Consider the following 23,230-nt stretch of genomic DNA (forward strand, 5'->3'; position numbering starts at 1 on the left):
GCGGCCCCGAGGGTGGGGGTGGTGGCGATAAATGGAAGGGGGTGGGGGGCTAAAGTGCAATAACGGAGCAGCAGGATCTCTCGGCGTTCCCGTGTAATCCCCCTGCCCGCCCGGTAGTTCCTTCCATGCCCGTAAAAATTCTCTCGTGAAGACGACAGAGACGGAGACATCTCATGCTTGAGAGTGTGTTGGGTCCAGGGTGGTTTTCCCCTATTTAATAATACAAAAACACCGAAGGGAGTATACATATTCTCCAGCTTTCAGTTTCCAGAGTGGAAGGGTTTCCGAGTGCTTGGTATTCAGGACGACTAAAACGAGAGTCCCCGCCTTAAAAGACACTGTAAGACAATATTTGTATTTTAACTCGTATCTAAGATTTTTAACTTGGTGTGATTTGGGGTGTGTGTGTGTGTTGCGGGGGGAGAGGGGAAGGGAGAGGGCGAAGGGAAGAACATCCCTGTAGGAGGCAGCTCCCTTTCAGATAGGAATCTGGGACAGATTTTGCCAGCAGCCACAAAGCATGGCCCTTTGGTAATAGAATAGCCAATGTAATTTGACACTTCAACTTGCTGTGCTCTCTGCTAGTTGATTCACTTACTCACCCACTAACATTGAGCTCCTTTTCACTGTCTGTGGGCAAGGGGAAAAAAAGGGGGGGGAAGGAAGAAAAAAGAAAGCAGGGGGAGAAGGAAGAAAGGAGGGGAATAAACAAAATTATATATTTAAAAATACCCGAGTAGAGCTGCAAATCAGTTGGGAAAGAGGATTTTGCCTGCCTTCTTCCTTATTATTTTGCTGCTGCAAGGCTGCTTTGCAATCCGTAGGTAAGTTTCGCGTCTATTTGCGCTCCCTGCTCGCACCTCCCCGTTCGCGGCCGGGCAGGGGTTGCGTCTCGGCGGAGCAGAAACAATGGAGCGGCCACGCTGGGGAAAAAGGTGTACAGGGAGGAAAAAAAAAAGAAAACAACAACATATTTATTCTGCAAGGGGAGAAAATGTGTGGAGACTTCTTAAAGGGGCAGACTGTCCCCGCCGAGGGCGCGGGGCGAGCGAGCAGCGGCGGAGCCGGGCCCGGCGGCGGGGAAGCGGCTCTCCCGGGCAATGCCCTTCCCGGGCAATGCCCTTCCCGGGCCGGCCGCGGGGTCGCGGGGGGACCCGGCCCGGGGCGAACTTGGAGCAGCCGCGGTGGGAGGCGGGCGGGCGCCGGAGCTGCCGCAAGCACAAAGGGGGCTGCGGGGACCGGGGCGGCGGCTGCCCCCGGCCGGGGCGAGCGCCGTCGGGGCGGGCAGGAGCCCCGCAGCGGGGCCGGGGCTGCGGCTCGGGGCGTGCGTGCCCGGCCGGCCGTGCGGGGCTCGGGAGACGCGGGGGGGAGCTTGCGCCCGTTCTCGGGGCTCCGGGAAGCTTGCCTGGGTGTAAATTCCTTGCGTCTGGGTTTTGAGAGCCAGTTGGGACCTGGGCCTCTCTCGCCAGGCAGGAGGAAGGAGCAGCCCCCCTCCCTCCCTCTCTCTTCCCCTCCCTCCCCCCGTGCATCTGTCCAGGAAGCCGCCGGGCGGAGGGGAGGGGGCGCGGGGCCACCGGGCCGGGGGTGCCCTGCCCGGCCCGACCCGGCCGGAGCTCGCCCGCCTTTGTGCGAGGGGAGCGGGGGAAGCGCTTCCAGGGGCGGCCGGCGGAGCTGCTCGCGGGGAGAGGGAGAATGGCAGCCAGTTAAAAGACACTTCAGGAATGTAAACATAAAAATAGGAGCCATCCAGCCACGCTCTTGTCCCCCCCACCCCCCCCGCGGGGCTCGGGATAGCATTCTGGGCTGGCGCGGTAGCGGGGAAGGAGCACGGCAGCCTGAGACAGGGGGAGGAAGTTGTTACTATAATCGGGGTTTTAGACTGTAAACTTTGTTTTGCACGTGCAAAGTTTAATTTCGGTGCCGCCTCGGAGGCTGCGATGAGAGACGCGGGGCGGCGCCTCGGGGGTGCCCCTTGGAGCGCAGCCCCCGCCGCCGTCCCTGCTGAAGGTGGAACCCGCCCGGCCGTGGCAGCGGGACCCCGCATCGCCGCTTTTGTCTGGGGTTGCCGGGGTCCCGCTCGCCAGCCCGGCAGCTGCACGACTCGGTGCAAATTGCGGCTGTATCGTCAGTTTATCGAGAGCCAAGCAAACTCAAGGCATAGCTCTGCTCTGTCGTCCGATTGTGCGCCGTGTGTATTTTTGTGCTTCAGTTAATAATCTACAAACGGCTTAATGGCTCTGTAGTGCCAGAGGAATTGGTTTTCTCCATTTACTTCAGCAGGCCTGAGTGAAGCTGGTGTTCTGACTGCTTTTTTCAATGCATTGACACGAGAGAAGAGGATTTAACTTGGCAGCCTGAACAAATGCTCTATCAAAGGTTTCCTAAGAGACAGTGGGAGTGCTGGGGTGATGAATGACCTGGGGTAGTTTTAGGGTGCTACCTATGCAAGCTTTCTTTTAAATATGAAATGGCCATTTAGGGCTCTGAATAAAACTGCGCGCATCAGAAAGGCGACAGGCTTATAAAATTTAAAAGGGCAAAAGCCCATTAATGCTGTGGCAAAGCTTTGGCTCCCAGCTCTGGTTGAGTAGTTCCAACTGCCGTGAAGTGCCAAAGCTTTTAAGGAATCTTTAGCAACAGCTTCTCTCTGGCTGTGAAACGGACCTTGGCCTTGCACACTGGAAGTTTAATGCAGCCTCTCCTCCCCACACAAGGGAGAAAAGGTGAGGGCAGCAGGTGGGAGGGCAATGTAGGGGTGAAGCAAAATCTGGAGGGGAATTAAAAAAAAAGGCTGTATGCTGGAATGTATGGCTAAAACGATTTACTGGTGGGAACGTGTTCAGGTTATGATGATACTGGGGCTGTAACATGGTACAGTGGGTAACTCAAAAATATTACTAGCACCAGCAGAAAAGTTTCGCAAAGGAATGTAGCAAAGCTAAACACCTTTGGGAAACAAATCCCTCTGACGAACATGGTTGGTTGTGGATTCAGAGCTCCACTTCCTTCTCTTGACTGGGGAAAATGTACTATGGCATCAATCTTCTCTTGGCGGGGCCTGGTGCAGGTTTGTGAATGCCAGAAGACTTGCTCTGACCTTTCTCTGTTCCAAGCTGAGGATGTTGAAACACCAGCCATCAAACAAAAGAGACATTGAAAGCAAGATCTGCAGTGGAGCACGTGTGACTTTGAGGCTAGCTGAGTGCATTTGGTGGCCGGTTTCCTCAGAGTTTGGGTGGGGAAGAGGAGAAGGAAAAGGTCGCTTATTTTTACAGTGAGGCTATGGAAAAGCTGACTTGAAATCCTCTAAATATCCCATACTCAAGTATTTCTTTTATCTTTTTAAGTGTTGTTTCAAAGTGCCTTGATTTTTGCTCTTCTTACATATGTATCTATAATTGCTACATTACAAGAGGAAGATTATTTTTCCCCATAGTTGCAAGGAGGACAAGGAATTTTGCATAATCCACTGTATTAAAAAAAGAAAGAAGCTTTAAAAAAAGTCTTTAGGATTATATTTTAAAACAATGAAGAATTTCCTGGGATTGAATTGACAGATTGTGAGTTTTATCTACACAAGATAACACTACCTTGAAAAGTGGCTGATTTCAAGATTATTCTGTAAATTGTAATTTAAATTTACTTTGGGCTTTCTGAATTTAAGAACACCTTTGGGACCAGTTGATATAGGTATCTAACCTGCCAATTACATTCATGTCAACGTGGACAGATGCTTTTATTGTTTGCATTGTTTATAGTTCACAATACGTTAAATAAACATTGATCATGATTAGAAACAATAATTGAGTCTGTGGCAAAGGATCAATGAAAACTTTGTTTCAGGAAAGAAGTCAGTTGCTGTGTATATGTACAGAGAATGTTTTGTACTCTCTGGGATGAAATAAATCTACAATCTTAGTATGGTGTACAATTCTGTTTTTAGATTATTTTAAGAAACCCACAAAAGATAATGGATCAGTTTTTGCAACATCTGAATGATTTCTCCTGTACAAGGAGTGGAAAGGCAAGGCTCTCTGTAGCATAGTTCCATTCATAACTTTTCTTGGGAGTTGCTTGCCCTTTGCCCCAGATCTCTTCCACTTTTATGGGCTCCAAAGGTTTTCTGTTGGGGGGGAAAAAAGGCAAAAGCAGAACCAAACCAGCGCCCCAAACCCTCATGGATGGCAGTTACATCACTGATACTATAGTTGGAGACAATGTTGGCAGGTTTATAGCAACTTACTGTTTCTACTAGCAGCTTGGGGTTTCTCTTCTGAAAAGGAAGAAAAATAGATCTGGGAAAGGAGAAAGAGTTGGAATTCCTTTTGCCTTCCCCAATGTTGTTGATAGGTTTCAGAACAACAGGGATCCAGCCTTTTTGCAGTCCCACAGAAGATAATGTGACTATGAGAAATGGAGGTAGTGGCTGGCCAGGAACTCGTGGTGCCTGCTGTGCTGCTCTAACAACGTGGGTGATCAAATGCTGCAGGAGGCGTGAGCTTGGCTTGTTATGGCTTTACCTGGGAAGCCTATTTCTCATAAATAAGTAGGACTGCCGTTGATGCCTGTGGTAGCAAATTTGACCACTATGCAATTGGCTAATTTGTTCACTCCTAGTTAGACCAATTTTTGTGAAATTCTATCCTGTATTACAGCAAAGCAGCGAGAATATTGCTGAAGAGTTTATGTTGGTTTGTGTTTGTTCCTGTCAAGTGTCTGTTGTAGGACAAGCAGCACAAGCCCTCTTGATCCATTTAGGTGTGTCTTATGGGAAAACACAGTAAGCAAAACATCAATATAGAACCACCATGGATAGACCTCCTGCTCAGATATTGTATGTTTTCCTTACACTCAATTCACATCTTCACTCCAAGTGTATGTAAGCTTGCTGATGACAAGTTGAGGCTGTCAGTGGTATTAGAAATAATTTCAGCTTTAAAATGGTGTCTTTGGCTTAAAAGGTTGTTTTGCAGTATTGATTTCGTCCTCCCTCCTTCTTAGTATAAAGCAGAAAATTCTTATGTAGCAATTTTCACTTCCATTGGGTTTCACATGATCATTAATATTCAGCTTGGCTAAAGTTAGAATATTTTAAAGAGAATATAAGCTGCTAGGGAAATGTCCAGGTAATGAGTTGTAATGGATCTCCACAGCTAGACTGTTGGAGGCAGTAGTGTATTATGAGAGTAGGAGATGGCCTTACACTTGTTACATGTTATTTTTGGTTCTAATAATTTAAGATACACTGAAGTCTACATTGCCTGCAAAGATGAAGTTTGCTGGCTTCAGTACAGTGCTCTGCCCTTCCCTTATGGAGCAGGGCAGATTTCTATGAGTATTAGGTATCCAGTAAAAAAAACAAAGTTGTTCTTAGACAGACAAAATCACTTTCAACCTAATTTCTCCTGTAAGTGTCAATAGAAATTAAGTTACTCCACAGGGAATGACTCATTCTTTAAAAGAACTTGCCCTTCTGAAGGCTCACATAGGTGATCACTCATTCTGGAGCACCTGTAGTTTCCTTCAGTTGTTTATACATTTTAGTTCTGTAGCAGAGGACAGGGAAGTAATTTTTACTCCTGTAGTGAATCGTGTAACATCCAAGAAATCTTTTCCAGTTTGTGGTGGTTTGTAGCGGGATAGAATATAAGAATATAAAGATAGTGTAGAAAGTACTCTTACCCCTAAGGAGTTGCACCTGGGTCAATTAGCAAAGATTAGGAGCAGGCCTGACTTTAACAGGCCACAGCTGTAACCAGTGAGAAGAATATGCTATAAAAGAGTGGGGTGGCTGGGTGAGAGGGGAGCTGGAGTCAGTGGCTGCTTTGTGAGAAGTCATTGCTCTGAGGAGATGCCCACGAGGAACACCAAGAAGGTATGGAACTTTTGTGATAGAGACACAACAGTATGGAACCCTGCAGTAAGATGATGATAGTGGTTGATGCATTTTAAAATAAGTTTTAGTATTTAGTGAAGTATCTGAGCTTGGGAAGGGGTTTCTGTTCTTTGCGTGAAGAATTCTATAGATCAAGCTGGTTTGTATTTTGTTTAGTGTACTAATATTGGGGTAGTGACATACAAACTATCACAGTAACATTCCATTAACATAAATGTGGGAAGCATAGCCCTGCTTAGTAATCCAGGGTTCGTTTTGACTCTGCAGACCAGCTGGAAAGCTCCTGGCTCCATACCAGGCAGCAGGAGGGAGGGAAAGAAATTGCTCAAAACCCCATTTATATGCACAGTGCTACAAACCTGTGCAAATTTCATAAAAGTGTGAGTTTATATTACTTCTCCTGCTCATTGTTAGTCTATATGAGAGGTTTCTTATTAATTTTATGTTTGCTTGTTTGTCCTGGCTTATGTCAGTGGATGGTGAAGACCTGATTTATAACTCATGTCCTTGTGCTAAGACACCCTCCTTCAGACCTGTGAAACCTACCCAGGCGATGGTCCAGCTGCCTGGTCCAAAGCCAGTTGTGTTATCCTCTTCCTGTAGGGCTGTATGCCAGTTTTTGGTAGTCAGTATTGGCTGTGGGCACAGAGGGATTGTGGTTGCTGTAAGCCTTTTTTATTTCCAGGGAAAAGCAGCACTGCTGTGGGCCTGACTAGAAAGGGGAACAACTGTAACATGTAGATAATACATATGTGTTGTCAGCGATAGCACGAGAATTAAAGCCACAAAGTGAAGCATCTAATAATGTCACGCAAAACTAGTATGGAGATGGTTGTCTTTATTTGGGTGTTCTTTAAATCTTATTTATTCTCATGTTCTCAGCTCTTTGCCTGGTAACTGGTCAGTTCTTCTGGTGATTTAGTTCAGCAGTCAGCTTGGTCCAGATAACATTAACTAGAGAATACTGACTGCTTGATCAAATGCACAAATGTTGGGAAACTGCCTCATTTGTATGGCAGCTCTTTGTGTTGTGAAATACCATTTGTCATCTTTGCTGATTAGGTAAAAACATGTTTGAGGAGTAAGAGAGAAAGCAATACCTTTACAACAAGTTTGTGTTGTCTTTTGGATTCATGTAGTAGTTTTTCATTCCTTTGAGACTTGAGGGCTCCGATGACTGACTGGCTGGCACAGTGAACAGTATCTGTCTTAGAGATTTCTAGATAGTCTCATAACTAATCAGAAAGCATTATTTATTGGGACTGCAGTGACATAGATATATGACAGAATAGTAGGGGCTTCAATTGGCCATTTAGTAGCAAAAACGGTTCCCTTGATGTGTATCTGTTTGTTTCTTGGCTACATTCCTGATTCCCTCTGAGAACAGTGCAGTCTTTTGGTCTGCTCTGAAATACACACCTCTGTATCTCCATCAGTGAATTCTGCAGTGCAGGTTTCTCTTCTTGTATTTTTGAACACCCATTCTGGAAACAGATGAACTGATTTAATACTGGTTTATTGTGTAAATAAGGGCACTGTGGGGTGAGGGAAAAGGACAGTGCAGGACAGTGCTGAGGCTGGCACTGTGGGGCAGGTGGTGCTTCAAAAGGTTTGAGATGGGGCTTCCCTGGAAATTGTCTGGTCTCATACTGACAAAGAGGGTGTCTGCCTCATCAAAGGCAGAAATCATAGTAAGCTTGTAAGGTGTTTTTATGACTTTGATTTTGTGTGGAACTCAGACCCTTCCCCTGTGCTCTTCTCTGGGACATGACTGTTGTCCAGCAGCCTGCTAGATGGGCATTCTCTAGCTCAAAGGTTACCATCTGCTCTTGGTTATTTTGGAGCTGTGAGAGTGTGATGTGTGAGGGGAAAAAATCCACCACAAGAGAGTTGAATGACAGGGAAGAGAGGCCTGAGCCCTGAGTTGCAAGACCTCCCCCACTCCAACTACAGCCACTTCCTTGAGGAAATGAGAGAAACTCATCAACTGCTGTCCTGCTGTGTCTGTGCCCAGTTGGAACAGCACTTCTGTTTGTGCAGCCTGAAGGTGGGATGCCTCCAGAGATAGTGTGAAAATAAGGAACATCTTATGTATCATTGCTTTCACATAAGCCTTAGTTTTCCTCAGTGTTGCACATCTCTAAGATCTTGGCTGTTGTGAATGACAAAAACAAGCCTTATAAACATGAAAATTTTCTTAGAGAATGCATTTTCTTAAAATACATTGCAAAATTCAAGTTCCTGCAGCTAAACTATTTTGACAATAAGCACTGTTACACTTCAATTTTAAAACTATTTTATCTTTTTAGTTGAATGGAAGAGCCTTGATTATCTCCCCTGTCCTGCCAAGCTGCGCCAACCCGACCTCCTGCTGAAAAAACAGGGGGCAAGAAAATGCTTTAGAAAGCACTTTTAGCGACTGAGTTGACATTGAATTCTTGGAAAAGCAGTTTGTTTATGCGTCTACCCATAGATGAGAGAGAGAAGTGGTTATCATCCCGCAGGTTTGCAGGAAAAAAGAAGAATGGTATGGTTGTCAGGCAGTCTACCCCGTCTCTTAGTGTCCTTCTTGTAAACTCTGTTTGTTTAATGCTTATGACTCTTTTCCCAGCAGTGAGATCACAGAAGTTAACTTCTTTACAGCTGTGATACAGCTTATGCTTAGGTCTCCCTTAAAGCAACCCAAGTCTTTCCCCAAGCCTTTTCAAGTAAAGCTTCTCTTCTCCACCTAGCACAGGTTGATTCACTTTACATTTAATTAAACTTCTTTTTTTTTTAACTGGAGTTATTGTTCTAAGGGATGTCAGGTCAGTGAACTGTCATCTTGTACATGCTTTTGTGATTGTACTCTCTGTACACTCAGTTCACTGTCCTTTAGGTGCTTTACAGAGCCTTACCTTTCTGTTTCACAGAAAACAAGGATGCTGAGTTGCAGTGGGCATTTATGTGCAGATGTGGATGGCAGTTCTGTTACTGAAAAGGTGACTTCAATGTGTGTTGTGCTGTCAAGGCTGTTTCTCTACAAACTAGTGTTCAAATTGATCCCATTCACGAATCCCTTTTTGATTCTGAGGTATCCACTCTGATATGTCTCACCTGGTGAGACTTAGAGCAGCAATCAGTCCTGCTTTTAGATGCTTGTTACAGGAACTGTACTTGAGTCTTTGCTTGTTCTCTCAAGTGTGAAATTTCTCCAGAAATGTACATCACTGTTTTAAAAAGCAGTCCAGCTGGAATTAGATACCATTAGAGATGGGCACCTAGTAGCTTTCCAAATGAATGCGTAGCTTTGGCTTTTGGCACTGTAATACTCTGACATCTCTCACATTAAAATCATAACAGTATTATGTAAGGAGAAGTTATTTTGGGTCACTAGCAGAGCCCTCTCAGACTTCGTTAAATCAGCCTTGCAAGTTAAAACACTTGGGCTCCCATCTTCTTCCTGCAGCTTTTTGGCAATATGAGCGTGTGGGAGCTGTGTCCTTTCTCAGTCATTTGCCCTCTGCTTTGCTCGGGTGCGTGGCTGGCTCTGAACCTGCCTCTGCCACAGCAATTGGTGTGGCTGTGGGAAGCCCTTGCAGAGGAAGGGCACGCTCAGCACTGCTCAGCCCTGGTTTTCACCCCCCCAGTCCCAGATGCTCGGAGGTGCCACTGGAAGGAAGGAGAAACTGGGGGGCTCTGTGGTCCTGCTGCTCCAGGCTCTGTGGCAGCAGGCAGACAGGAGTTGTGTGGGAAGCTGGATCCCCAGGAGGGCTTCAAACTGCACTAAACAAAGTCTCACCTCTGCAGCGGGCACTTGCTTGTTTATGTGTAACTCAGGAGTCAGTTTTATTTGGCCTTGCGTTATTTGTTAGCAGAAGACAAGTAAAACACCAGCTGTTGGTGACCAGCAAGAGACAGGGTACAGAAAGAATCCTGGGGAGCCTTTGCAATGTTTGTCAATAACAAATACTTAGACCTGGTGTTTAGCAAAGGTACAGTTTAGATATGAAAGATGCCATACTTGGACTTGTGTGAGCATTATAAATGCTTACTTTGGAGACCAGTCCTTGCATTCTGAGTGATCCTTGTGTATGCCCAAGGGATGGCCATTTGGAGATGGCTTATACTTCAGAAGCGATCAGCAACAGGACAGGAGATAAATATTTTAAAACATCCACATGCAATTGCTGTGTCCTCAAAGTCTGTGCAGCAGGAAGAGCAGAGCTGCTGGATTCCAGTGCCAGTGGCTGGAGCTGTGCAGGTCGGGAGAGTGGAAAGGCCCCCTGGGGCACAGAGCAGATGGTGCTTGGTGCTGCTCAGGCCTGGGTGAGGCCAGTGGTTCTTTCTGGCAAAGGGCAGTGCTGTGCATGGTTAGCACTTCAGAGCTTTTTTGAGTAAAAAGGGCTCTGAAAATATTTGCAATAATTTTTATTCTACCTGTATTCCTGGCAGATTGCCCTTTTGTAAAGGAACCAGTTGAGAAGCATCTGAGAGGTGTAGGATCTGCAGGGGAGAGAAGGACAAGGCTGAGGTGGCAGCAGTGGCTGCTGCTGGAGGGTTCAGAGTGGAGCTCTGAGGAACTGGCTGGGGTGAAACAAATGAGTGCCTTAAATTCAGGGTCGTGCTGCTTCTCTTATCCTTAAGTAAGGTTGTTTTATCCCCAAATAAATACAAAAAAATGCTGAAAATTTAGGGTTCATCTGTTGATGTTTCTTTTGTTAAGTAATTGGTACTTGGAACATCTATGTTTAAGACTTCGGTATGTTTCCTCTTAGCTACTCTAGAGCATAGCTTCTCCCTCAGAGTGGTGGTTGGCATGCTGCATTTAAGGCAGCGTTTTGTAACCTTTGGATACCTGCCTTTAGCTCTCTGATAGGCTGTGATGGGTCCTTGTAAGCCCCATGCCTGGGGTGGTTCACCCAGGACAGCTCCAGCTGGGTGTCTGTGTGCCCAGAGCTGGGAGCACCAGGCACATGCAGGTAAACACATTAACGAGCTGAAAGGAGGATAAAGTCGGTGACAGGCAGGCTGCTATTGTGTGGTGCCCGGGCTGTGCCATGGTGACTAAGACGCTGTGATGGTTTCCTTATTGGCCACCATCTGTCTGCTCCTGGCTGGAGCCGCTTGGCTGGCGCTCTGCCTTGGGGAGAGGGAGAGGGACCGGGACCGGCGCTGCCTCGGCGCAGCACCCGGGCTGGGCTGGGCAGGGAGGGGAGCATGGATAGCCAGCAGGTTCCTGGTCATAGCTGTGTGATACGCTTGTTTAATCGCTTCGGGAAAAACCCCCAGACTTCTGAGGCAGTGTTTTCAGTGTATTCTTAAAGGTTTTCCATCCTAAATGCTTGTATAAATCATTCAATGCATAAATTTTTTTTGCAACACTTTTTGTGAAAGAAAATCTGGTACCAGTGCCTAGTTTTGGAATAATAGTGTTTTGAAAATTTAAAGGAAACTTCATGTGTTTCTAGCAATTATATGGTGACACACAATTTGAAATTCAGATTTAAAAATTTCAATTTGGTCATCCAAGAAGAAACAGCATGTCTTACTCCTTTTTCTGAAATTGCAGCTATGGCCCTCAGTATCTTTTTCTCAATAAAGGAAAATGTAAATCAAAAATACTTGTAATGTTGCCAACATCTTGTCCTAGCGATATCCCAGCATGTTAAATAATAAAATAAAGAAATAGTACATATCTCCTGATGTATGAAAAATAAAAAATATTTTAAGGTATGTATTTTGCTCTAGTTATGTTCATCTTCAGTGTTCATGAATTTATACCTTATTTTTCTGAAGAAACTGGCAGCCAGCATTATCTGAGAAACTGTTAATACAAGAAACAAAATATTTGTGAGTCAAGCTCCCATTTTACCAGTTGCACCCAATTTAGGAATATTTTGTAGTAAATGAAAGGTGAATACATATACACCAACCTCTTTGCTTTCCTTCATTGCTTAATAAGGCTAAACCCCCAAAGGAACACTGAAGAGGCAGGGGTTCTTTGGCAGTTGATCTATTTGTGTTTTTAACATAGGATATTTTTAGCCTGAGATGCAAAAATATGTACTTTTGTATTGAAAGAGACTGTTGTTTCCTTTTATTTTAAACCCTGGATGAGAAACAAGATGTCAGACCTATTATAATGCAGCCCAGTAATTAACATATGTTGGTCTGCCTCTGCCAAGGATTTCTTATGAGTAATGCAAGTTGCACAAGTAGAGGAGTCAGGTGGTTTGTCAGTGAAGAATCATACACACGCTTGATTGATCAGATCCTAGAGACACCATCTGAAGATAGAATGTGTATCTGTGTTTGAATCTAAGAAAATTATAGCTTAAATGACCTCTCAGCTGCCTTAAGCTTAAAAATACAGGTCAAGTCAGTTTTTTCATGGTGGAATTTTTTTCCTGATGAGGCATATATGACCAACTCTGATCTATTTTCCTAATAAATGTTATGGGAAACAAATGGTATATTGTCGACTTAAATAACTAAAAGATTCATGAGCTCTGAAATGTGCTACAATTAGTGTTCTTTATACACATAGATTTTATTCCTTAACCTGAAAGGAGGCTGTTGCACACCCACTCATGGTCTAATGTGGGCTCACAATTAATGAGTGCATCTTCTGCACAACTCTGTCAATGTGACCCCATCATCTTGGCTGAAGAGACTGGAGCATGGGGATGTAATAGAATCACTCAATATCTCCATTGCAAGTATTAACAACTTACAAACACCAGAGCTTCTTTGGTAGTTTATCACCATAATGTAAAACCGTCACTTTTTTCTACTTCAGAGTTGTGTTTAATTTGTAGTTTATATTTTGACACTATCTGTTCAGCTATAAGTCAAGCTTGACTGTGACAGTGATGGCCTTCAGGCTACCTTTTGGTTATAAATTCACAATTTTTTTTGCCTTGAGTGCCATTTTCAAGCTATGCAGTGTGGTTAGTCTTGAATAAAACAACTTTCAATACAGGAAGTGGATTTTGGTGCTTAGACTAATGATCAGACTAATTTAAGATTGCCAGCCTTAAAATATTCAGCCATTAGAATCCAGGCATATAAAATAATTTTTAGTAATAATAAGCTTGAATTCTTTTGCAAAGTCTGCCTTTGGTTTAGGGTCCATATTGTCAGGTTTCATCTTGGCTCACAAGCACTAGAAACTCAATTAAATGGACAGAGATGCTGTTAGAATTGGTTCACTTAAGGAGTTGGAGCTTTAGAGTACACATGGCAGTACTATTAGGCTTAGCTCCAGGACTTGTTTCTCACTTTCTGCTGCATTTCCATGCCATGTTAGGTCGTGGTAGGTCCAATTCACCCATGGAGGGTGTTTGCCACCCTTTCTCAAAACAGGGTAGTGCTATTGGTACTCACACTTAGTAACACTGCTTGCATGTTTTTCAAATCATGGAGCAACTTGCGGCTTCAAAAAAGGTTAAGTAAGGACTGCAGTGGGTCAGAACTCCTGATTTGCAAATTTTCATGTCTAGAAAATGCTGAGATCTCTAAAAGTGAAATTTTTGGATGTAAAATTTTTTCCCCTTCCACTGTCATTATTCTAAACTGGGCAGATTCAGCAGCTTTTGAGAAGATGCTGGAAAACCTGACTAGTTTAAGGGGGAGATAGCTGGCTGAGGAAAATAAGTGGTGAGAAAGATGTAGCTGCATTTACTGTCATAGCAACATTTTGGCCACGGAAAGTGAAATTGCTGAACTTGTGTTAATATTTATTGTGTATTCAAATACCTGTCGGAAGGCTTTGTGATCTATGGGTACTATTTTTATCTTCATTTACAAATCAGCAGGTGTTCACAGGCCTGTTGGACATCCATCCTTTTGAGGCATTTATGAGTAAACGTTTCTGGCTATCATAATTTTGGTTGGTCAAGTTCGCATTAATTGCTGCACTCTGTGCAGTTGTTCTAACATTTAAATACTGCCTGTGAGTAGGTTTGATTAAAATTACGTCTCTAGGTGCACACTAAATACCTTTGATACCTCACCTACAAACAACTGTAGAATTGCTGTTGAGAATGACAGCTGCAGGCAATAAACGAGGACAGTAATAGAAGTCTCAGTGCTGGAGAGAGCATCATAAATCATGAGGTGAGAGCAGCGTGTGTGCTGACAAATCGGTGAGCAGCTGCAAACAGCATTTTCCAGGTAAGAATTATTGCACTTGCTCCTGATAACTGCTCAGAAACCACCTCTTCCTTGTATGTGGGCAACTTTGCCCCTGCACAGGTACTCACAGCAGTGTAAGCTGTTGAGCTCTAGTATTTTGCCTGGGAATGGTGTTTTGTGTGGTGTAAGGTACAAATTGTACATTGGACCTTGGTTTTCATCCAAGGTGTATTCAAGTGTGAGCTTTACCTTTCAGGGAGGAAAATCCCCATGCTTATTGCAGCAGATGAGTTATTTGATTTAGCTTCCTCAGAGACTTTGGAGAAGTGTTTTTGACAGGTGGAGAGAAGGAGATGTATTTGGCTGGTTTTAACAAGCTTGCTTTGTTAGCCCTTGCTGGGTGGAGTTTGGAGGAGGTACATATGCCTCTTCAAAAAATAAATGGAAAAAAAAATACTGGAATGGTTCTGGTTAAGTAAGGGAGATGGTAATCCAGTCACATAGAAAGCAGTCTTGCTCTTCTACTATAAGGGAGATGAAAACTATTTTAATGAAATAATGATGGGAAACAGATGGCAAAGAGCTAGAAATATTTTTGAACACTAGAAATTAAGTGTCAAACACATGTCTTATAATGTAATTATTGCTAAAAGCATAACATGTTAGAATATGTTTTAAAATGTTCAAATCTTTTTTATGCATAATTCAAGCTTTATCTTTTGGGTTCTGGTTAATAGACTTTAATCTTGATAAATTAATGGCTTAGAAGTTTTGATGACCAGAAGTTACTGCCACTTTGCTTGGACAAGTGAATGTGACACCAGAGACCTGCTCTGGAAAGGTGCTGCTGCTGGCAGACATTAATTCACAGCTTTAATATGCAGTCCTGCAGGAGCACCCTTTGGAGCTCCTGTGCCATCAGTTTGTTGTCCATGATGGGAGAAGTTGCTAACACACAGAGGCGTGTTGGGACTGCAGTGTGGGCAGGGCAGCCCAGCTGTGGGTGTTGGCGAGCACAGCTCCAGAATGCAGCACACATCCTGGTGAACACCAGGAGCCCCAACAAGCACTGCCCCAGTGCTGCTGCAGGCGTGACCTGTCCTGTCCCCTCCGTGACAGGGGAACTTGAGTATCTGCAAGGATTTCTCAACAGTTTTGCTGTGCTGTGCTTATGGTTAGAATGTAGTTGCCTTTCTGTTGTACTTGAAACTGTTTACATAAATCATACAAATAAAGTGTTCATTAGAAATGGTCCTTTGAATAGAGTCATAAAAATATGAGATGGTTGTGTCCCAGTTTACAACCCACCCCTCTCCCCCACTGGGCAGCAGGATTTGATCACTGGATTGAGAGAAGACTTTTGTGGTTTTGGAATGTTTTCATTGTGGCTGGTTTTGTTGTTTCTTTGTTTGTTTTCTTGTCAAGTTTCATTTTCAGCTGACTTAGCAACGATTGATACCACTGTCCATGACTGCCTGGTTTCTGCATCAATGAAAGGAACATTAGGAACACCTCAGATAAGCAGATGGGGGGCCAAGACCTCCCTTTCAGCTCAGCAGGCTTCAGGCTGTGGCATTTTTCTTTCTCAGTGTCCAGGCACTTTGCAGTTTGCCCAAAAAATGAAGACTATTTTCATACCCTTCAGAAGAGTGCAACAGCATGGTTTTCTAGAAACTTTTTTTTTCTCTTATAAAATATTCTTCTGACATTGACAAGTATACAAGAGAAGCTATTTTTCTGCGTTTTTATATTAATGTAACATAGCCAATGTGCACCTTCATGTGTGTTTTTTTTGTCTAAGTCCCATTGAACTGCATACCTCTTACCAGCCTCACATGATTTAATACTGAGCTAGCTCAAGGGTACCATTCATTGGCTGGTGACATGGTGACTTTTGGAAGATAAGCTGGAGAATGTGCAAGCTTTGGTGCTAGCAACACAGGGCTCTGACTGTGGTGTCCCTGGCATGGCCGCATTCCTCCCCTTTCCTCAATCCTCTGTGCTAGCAGGAAGGACAGAGGGAAAGGTGTGCAGGTGTGCTGGGTCCCATCTGTGCCTCTCAAAGGAATAGATAAATTGTGTCCTGGAGGTGGTGCTGACTGCGTGCCACTGACACAGGCTGATGGGAATCAGGAAAGGTAGGGTGGAATGGAAGCAAGGGCCCATCACTGCACCATGCTTGTGGATGGGTCAGAATCTTTTATGGCTTTCTGCATTCACTTCTCCTGGACAGGAGTAAATGATACCATTAATACTGAGGGGAACTGTACCATGATGCCCAGTGTGAACATGCTGCTCTGTGAGAAGGTGGACAGTCCCTCTTTCCATCCTGTGGTTTTGTGCTGTCAGGACTACTTAAGCCTCTTGGTTCCCTGCTGCATGTTACTCCCATCCTTATGCTGTGTTAGCATAAATATTTGTGCAGGTGCATAATGAACCAGACTGCTGAACTGATGAGGATGGAAACAGAAAAAAGCTTTTGTGTTTCTTACATGTTTTTTCCCTAGTCTGTTTCCCTCTGTGCCTGCACCAGTCGCCCATGGGCAGCAGCAGAGGATTCGGAAGCAGAGCTGTGTGGCAGACGTGGAGGCAGGAAAGATTGCTTTAACAAGCTCTCCTGCCTAGGAAAATAAGACAGATCCACAGCCTCACAATTAGCAGAAAATAATAAACCCAGCTTGTAAATAGATTGGATCAAGTGATTAAAACCACAATATTTTGATTTGCATAAACTTGTTTTCCTATTAGTACAAGAGCATCTGTTGCTGGGGGCAGGTAGATTCTCACTAAATGAAAACCTGAATTGCATGTAACCTTCCCTGCATTGGGCACTGCTTGTCCTCTGTTAGGGCAGCTTCTGGAACTGCTCAGGAGTCCTGAAAGCAAGACCCAAAGGGAGCTTGGTTCTGCAGGGCCACGCCCATGCAAGATTATCCTTCGTCCACTGGATGATGGTGGGAGGCTGGAGGCCTCTGCCATCTCCAGCCACCTGTCCTGGAGAAGTGAAGAGATGCTGGAAGAGCTGTGTCTCCAGCTGGGCCGTGGTTGAGGGCACTGGGGAAGCGTGACAGGGCCAGGGCTGCCCATCACACAGAGCAGTCTCCCTCAAGCCTTGTTCCTCCCCATGCTGCCTGGCGCTGTCCTGGGGATGGGATGGGTAGTTTGGGATTGCTGGAGACCCTGAGCCTTTTAAAATGCCCTTGTATGTTCTGTGACACAGGGTGTGAACTGGCACTGAAACCAGCTGTGCTACATCATGCTGGTTAGTTCTTCCAGTTTGGATTAAGTACCCCCAGCTCTGAGGCTTCTGTTTTGCAGAAGGTGACTCTGCTTTCCACAGACTAAAAGCCCCTATGCAGATCTTAGGAGACGCTTTTTGTTTTCCTTTGAGCAACCTGTGTTTCAACTGAAATGGATTATTTCCTTTCCTTTCATACCAGGTTGTGGGAACTTAGCACTGTACAGTCAGGGAGGAGGTATCAGGAGCTCGAAGCCCATCCTCCCCTGTGGTTGGTGTGGCCACAGGATACTTCTATCACACTTACCCCTGGCAGAAAAGGCAGCTGTGTACTGTCACAAATTGTGCAGTAAGATCGAAAGCTAAAACCTGGAAGGGAGAGCCAAGTTGCAGCTTGCAGCCCCAAAGTGTTCCTGCTGGCATCTGCTGTTCCCACCCTCAGTGGAGGGAGCCGGTGACTCCTGTGGGTGACTCCTGTGGGTGACTCCTGTGGGTGACTCCTGTGGGTGACTCCTGTGGGTGACTCCTGTGGGTGCCCGGGCGGGGCGGGCGATCCGGCGCAGGCAGCTCTTTCTGGGAGCCGTGGCCTCCCCGCGGCCAGCTGGCAGCAGCCCCTGGCTCTGTGCCTCCCCGGCTCCGTTTCTGCAGCTTTGGAGCCTCGTTCGGGGGCTGAAGTGCCGCAGCAGAAGCTGTGCTAAAAGGGTGCCTTGTGCATGGTGTGCAGTCCTGCTGCGGTGGGAGCCCTGATTGGTGGCTGGAGCTCCTGGGCACCATGATAACAAAAATAACCCTTATTATTAAACAGAGCGTGTTGTCTAAATGCTAGTTATGATTTTAAATTATTTTTGTTATGTTTTCTAAAGCCCATGGCACTCTGTTTCGTTGATCTGTGTTTTCAGAGGTGTTCTGTTACTGCGGGCGCGGGGGCTGGAGCTCAGGGATCAGACCACGAGTGGCCCTGTCCCCTTGGGAGTGTGCAGTAAGTCACTCCGGCTGCCTTGTGGGTGTAGATGTCTTACATCTGTGGGGTGCCCATGCTCCCCATGGAATTAAATGTTCTTGCTGTTTACTGTGCATGGGTTTGTTACTAAGGGATGTTATCGCTCTCCATGCCTTACACAAATGAAGTGACAGAGCCTCTGTTGAACAGAAATGCATAAACCAGTCATCTTCTGGTATTGGAGAAAATTTCCCTGAATAAAGAAGCAAGCCAGAACCTTAAACTGGCCACTATTTGTGTGCATTTTACTGTGGGCACTCTAAGACATCTCAGTGAAGTAGACCTGTGACCTTGGTCTAGACTTTGTCCTGATGTTGTGAACAGATTTTGAGTAGATTGCTGTTGGGGTGCCATATAGCATAAAGATTTTGATAAAGAAATTCATGTTCAAATTGGAAGAGAGCTGATAGCATCATACACAGATGTTTTGTGCATCAGCCTTTATTGTAAATTAACTTTTAATAGCTCCAGATAACTAATTTTTTCTTAATTTAGGAAAAAAATAACATGACTTATGGTTGAAAACAGAAACTTGCAATCCCTTCATGTCTCATGGTAATTTTTCTTTCCAAATTCTGTTTTTATTAAAAATAGAATTTTTCTTGGAAAAATGCTGTTTTTTCTTAAGGCAACTGATAAAGTAAAATGCCTGGAAGAGATCCCTATTCCAGTGCATGCTCTTTCTGAAAATTTGATACTTTCAAATAGCATGAAGTAAGACTTCCAGACATCTCCAAATTCATTGAAGTTTTTCAAGTTTATAGACTATTTCTAGAAATGAAGGGCACAGATTTTTTTGGCAGGTGTTTTGGGGTTTTTTTTGTGATTGGTTCTTTTAATTATATTCCAAGCAAATTACCATCGTGAAATCTTTGTGTGTCAGGATATCAAGAATAACAGTGTAAGCCTCTTCCATTAATATTCATTTTGATATTTCATAACTGTATCTGTTGAGCAGCACTGATTGAATTTAGAGAAATTGTATTGTTTAAAATCCTTTTCATTAATATATTAAACTCTGATAGCACATTATTGAAATCAGTTTGTACACAGACATTTGATTTTGCATCTCTAGCCTTACCCAAGTTAAGAGACTGCTTGCATCCTCCATTAATGTTGTGTTAGGGAAATTGGCACTCCAGTTTGATGGGGTTGCTGTGTTCTGGTAGCTGTAAGAACTGTACAGGTTTCAGAAATTACTGGTGATACTTAAGTGCATTACAAATTAATAAAAAGTTACAGAAGATATTATTTATACTGAAGTGCAAAATAAATACAGGATTTTCTTCTAAAGAGAAAATGGTTTGGGGGTTTTTGACTGTTAATGAATAACTCTGCCAGGCTGAATGGTTTTAAAGAAAAAAAATGTGTGCACTTAAAGCATTTAATTTTTTTTCTGTCATACTTCACTATCAATGACTACACAAACAGAGGAAACAGGCAGATGAACTGGTCTTTGGGAGGAAATAGTTAAAAGTTGTGAAGCCTAAGTGCTATCAAACACCTAAACAAACCTCTGAAAGTAACATTGGTACTAACAACTCACTGGTTTTAAATGTTTCTTGTGACTGATGCCGAAGAAATAAGAGGTGAGTATGCTGTTTAAACTGGTTGAGCCTTGTTGCAGTAGTGGAAGTTAAGCTGCATGCAGCAATTTTTTTATTTTTTTCCCCTTACTATATGGGGAAGGTGAAGAGCAGGCAGAGCCCTGCTTCCTGGGAACCAAGAAGGAAGTGCTGCTGCTCATACTCATACAACTTCTTTTGTATCTTTCCAAATTTGAATCATTGTGAATAAAACCTGGATTAAACTAGTAAAAGTTTCAGGGTCTTGTTTTGATTTGTTTTTTTTTTTTTTTTTGTTTTTCATCCTGAAGCTTTTTAAATGGCCCTGCCTTTAGAGGTCACAGACTTATCTGTGTGCACACCACTGAGGCCACATGAGGTGCCTCATTGCTAACTCCCATGTGAGTAACTCCAGTGTAAGTTTTTGCAGAAAGAGAACAAAATGGGTTTACAGCATCCCTTTAATACCCACTCAAATTAATCTGCATGAGGTTTCAGAATACGTACAGTTGAATATTCAAGTTTCAGTCTAGCTGTTTGACAGTGTTTTTGCAGAATGCTAACCACTTAAAAGCAGCTTGGGGTTTTAGGTTTTGGATTTCCCAGTTGTTCCTCCTCTGTTAGCAAGCCAGGCAATGCAGGATAGGGATAATGCATGACAGTGAGAAAGCAGCTTGCTTCTTGACCCCTGCCACTCAAGAGCCAGGTGATGTACTAAACACAGGCGAGGGAAATCAAAGTCACAATCCTGTAAATATTTATATACATTGTTAAGGTTAGACATAAAAATGGTTTTTTAAACTTTGTCACACTCCTTGCACATAAAGTTAAGAATGTATGTAAATACTTGTCTGGAACCTATTTCAGGTTAAAATATTTAATGTCCTTTCAAAAATACTTTTTAAATTTTTTTTTATTAAATACTGCAAGGTCTTATGCTGCAGTATTAAAGATGAAACCCAGCCACATGGGTAACTCCTTCTGGCAGCAGCAGGCAAGGGAGCAGCTCACCGACCTGTGAGCTGCTTTTGTCTACATGTTCAGGCTCTCTCCGCCAAGAGTTAAGTGTTCAGTTAGAGGGCAGGAGGCTTGTCTTTGGGTCACTGAACTCCAGGCTGTGGTTGTCTGATTTCAGCTAACTTTTCCCCTCCAAACTTCTAAAGTAACTTGGAAAAGATTGCTTCGAGTGTCTGGGTGTCCCCAGTAATAAAACAGGGTGCACTGATTTTGCATTAATTGATTTGTGGTGATGAGGAAAAAGTCAGCACATGAGGTTAATTATGCAATCTTCCATCTCTTGCTTGGACTTCCCTAGTTAGTGTGCAGAAGCTACTTTTACAGTGCTACTGTAAGATAAATAATTTGCAAGGTTCCTGGAAGTACAGAAGTGCAGCTACCTGGAACTGGGAAGGACTGCATTTTCATAGGCTCTCAAAATCTTAGTATGCATCAGTCTTTGTCTTGAGAGCTGTGTTTTTTTACTTATTTTATTAGCTCCTGGTGTGAAGGAAGTGATGTTATCCTAGCGACCTCCTTGTCTTCATTTGGCCTTCAGCTTTTTTGTGTGTGTGCGTGTGTGTGTGTGTATGTATTTTCTTAGTAGTGAGTGACTGAAAACATGTGCAAGCCAGCCATGTGCTGATGTTGCGCTGACTCCAACTCTCACCCACCCGCCCACTTTCCTTCCTTCCTTCCTTGGAGAGCTGGCAAACAAATTACAGCCTCAACGTGTGTGCTGCTCAGGCAACGGCCCGCTGGGGAAATGCAGGGGGAGAACATTTGGATGCCAGATCAGTGTCTCATTAGGCATTTCTTAGTGTATTTTACAAGTCTGCAGACAAACAGTAGTTAAGGCTCAGATGGAGAAAAATTTATATGCTCCCTGCAGAAAAGGGGGGAGGCTGGGGAGTCTGCTGGGGACTGCAGGGCAGTTGCTGCTGTACCCAGGCAAGTCCCACATGGCCATGCAAAGATTCAGTAATGTGCCCTAAAAGCTGATGGGTGGGAGGGGATTGGTGGCCCTCCTGATGACTTTGAAACATCAGATTGATTCATTGCGTTCTGCTTTGAGATAAGGTTTACAGATCCTGCACAAAATGTTGGGGTTCATGTGTGGTACAAGTGTGAAACTGGGCTGAATCCAGCCCAGACCTGCTCAATGAAGGGTAATTTGCGAAGTCATGTGGCCGAATCAGATGACTGCAGATGTGTTTTTAAGTGAGGGTTAAAGGAAACATCAAGCTTATGTTTCCTTGTTGCCGTCATTGCTGTTTTACCGTATTAGAATCTTAATGGTAATGTTTTCCTTTCTTTTTCACAAACAAGATGACCTTGGCAGTTAATGACCTGCTTACAGTCTTTGGCATGGCTCTGCTGGGGAGGGAGCATTCATCATATTTATTCAGTAATTTCACATTACAGAAGATGCTCGACACTGGCTGTGAGGAGACAGTGAGTGCAGCAGTATAAAGGGACACAGCATCTAGGAGGAGGAGGGTGGCCCCTTTTCAGGAGAGGGATTCCCGCCTCAGTATGGATGCAGAAAGATCCAGACCGCAGGAAAGCGAATGCAGGAGCTGGGGGTGTGGGCTGCTGTGGGGTGGGCCTGCCTGTGGACAGCAACAGCCCAGCTGCCTGGCGCTGTGGAGGCAGGGAAGAGCAGCTGCTCCCTCCCTACACACTTGGGTGCGTTTGCTGGACAGCTGGGAGCTGAATGGCTTTGCTTCAGCAGAGCAAAACTGGTCCCTCAGCACCTGCATAATTGGGCTGTGCAGACCCCAGCACAGCAGTGGGGCCTGATGGTGGGGAGGGCACATGAGCCATCAGCCCTGCTGCTGCCTCGTCTGCCCTTCAGCTGAGAAATGTTTAAATGGGGCTGTATGCCATCGATATATATTTAAAAAGCCATAAATAAATGGTAGCAGGCCTTCCTGACCCACATTGCACTTACTGGCTGGAGAAATGCTGGGTGTGTTTGGTCTCCACATATTTGGTGCCGTGCTCTGGCCCTGTGTATTGCAGCCACACTGCTGTAGTTGGAAACTCAATGAATAAAAATAAAGCTCAAAACTCTTGGGTCTAAGTTTTGTGGAGTTGTTTTGTTTGTTTTTGTGAGGAGAGAGGGATAAAAAGTTGTCTTTTTTTTGCTTGTTTTGTTTTTAAATCTAGATTAACCATACAAAGAAGTGTTACCTATGAACTGCTGCACTGGCAAGAGTAAGCTGGTGCTTTGGAAACAATTTCTGACTGGGGAGCAAATAATTTGCTTTTTAAGTTGCTCTGTTTTTTCCTTGGCTTTGCCTCTGCGAGAGGCCTGGGTGGTGAAGAGCTCTGGTTATGGGTGCAGCAGCCACTGAGGGGACAGTGGGGAGGCTGCCATCATGTGAGCAGAAATTTTATTTATGTTGGTATCC

At 44.4% G+C, this 23,230-nt stretch overlaps 1 protein-coding gene across 1 annotated transcript in view; it reads left to right on the top strand.

Annotated features, from left to right (window-relative positions):
• Positions 1-641: 641 nt before the first annotated feature.
• Positions 642-23,230, top strand: part of ZMIZ1 (zinc finger MIZ-type containing 1) — a 337,453-nt gene continuing 314,864 nt past the window's right edge. The window contains exon 1 of the mRNA XM_059476742.1: positions 642-824. The gene's annotated coding sequence lies outside the window, so the exon portion shown is untranslated. The remainder of the gene's footprint in view (positions 825-23,230) is intronic.

This window comes from Ammospiza nelsoni, chromosome 8, assembly GCF_027579445.1.
Source record: "Ammospiza nelsoni isolate bAmmNel1 chromosome 8, bAmmNel1.pri, whole genome shotgun sequence".
Taxonomy (NCBI): Eukaryota; Metazoa; Chordata; class Aves; order Passeriformes; family Passerellidae; genus Ammospiza; species Ammospiza nelsoni.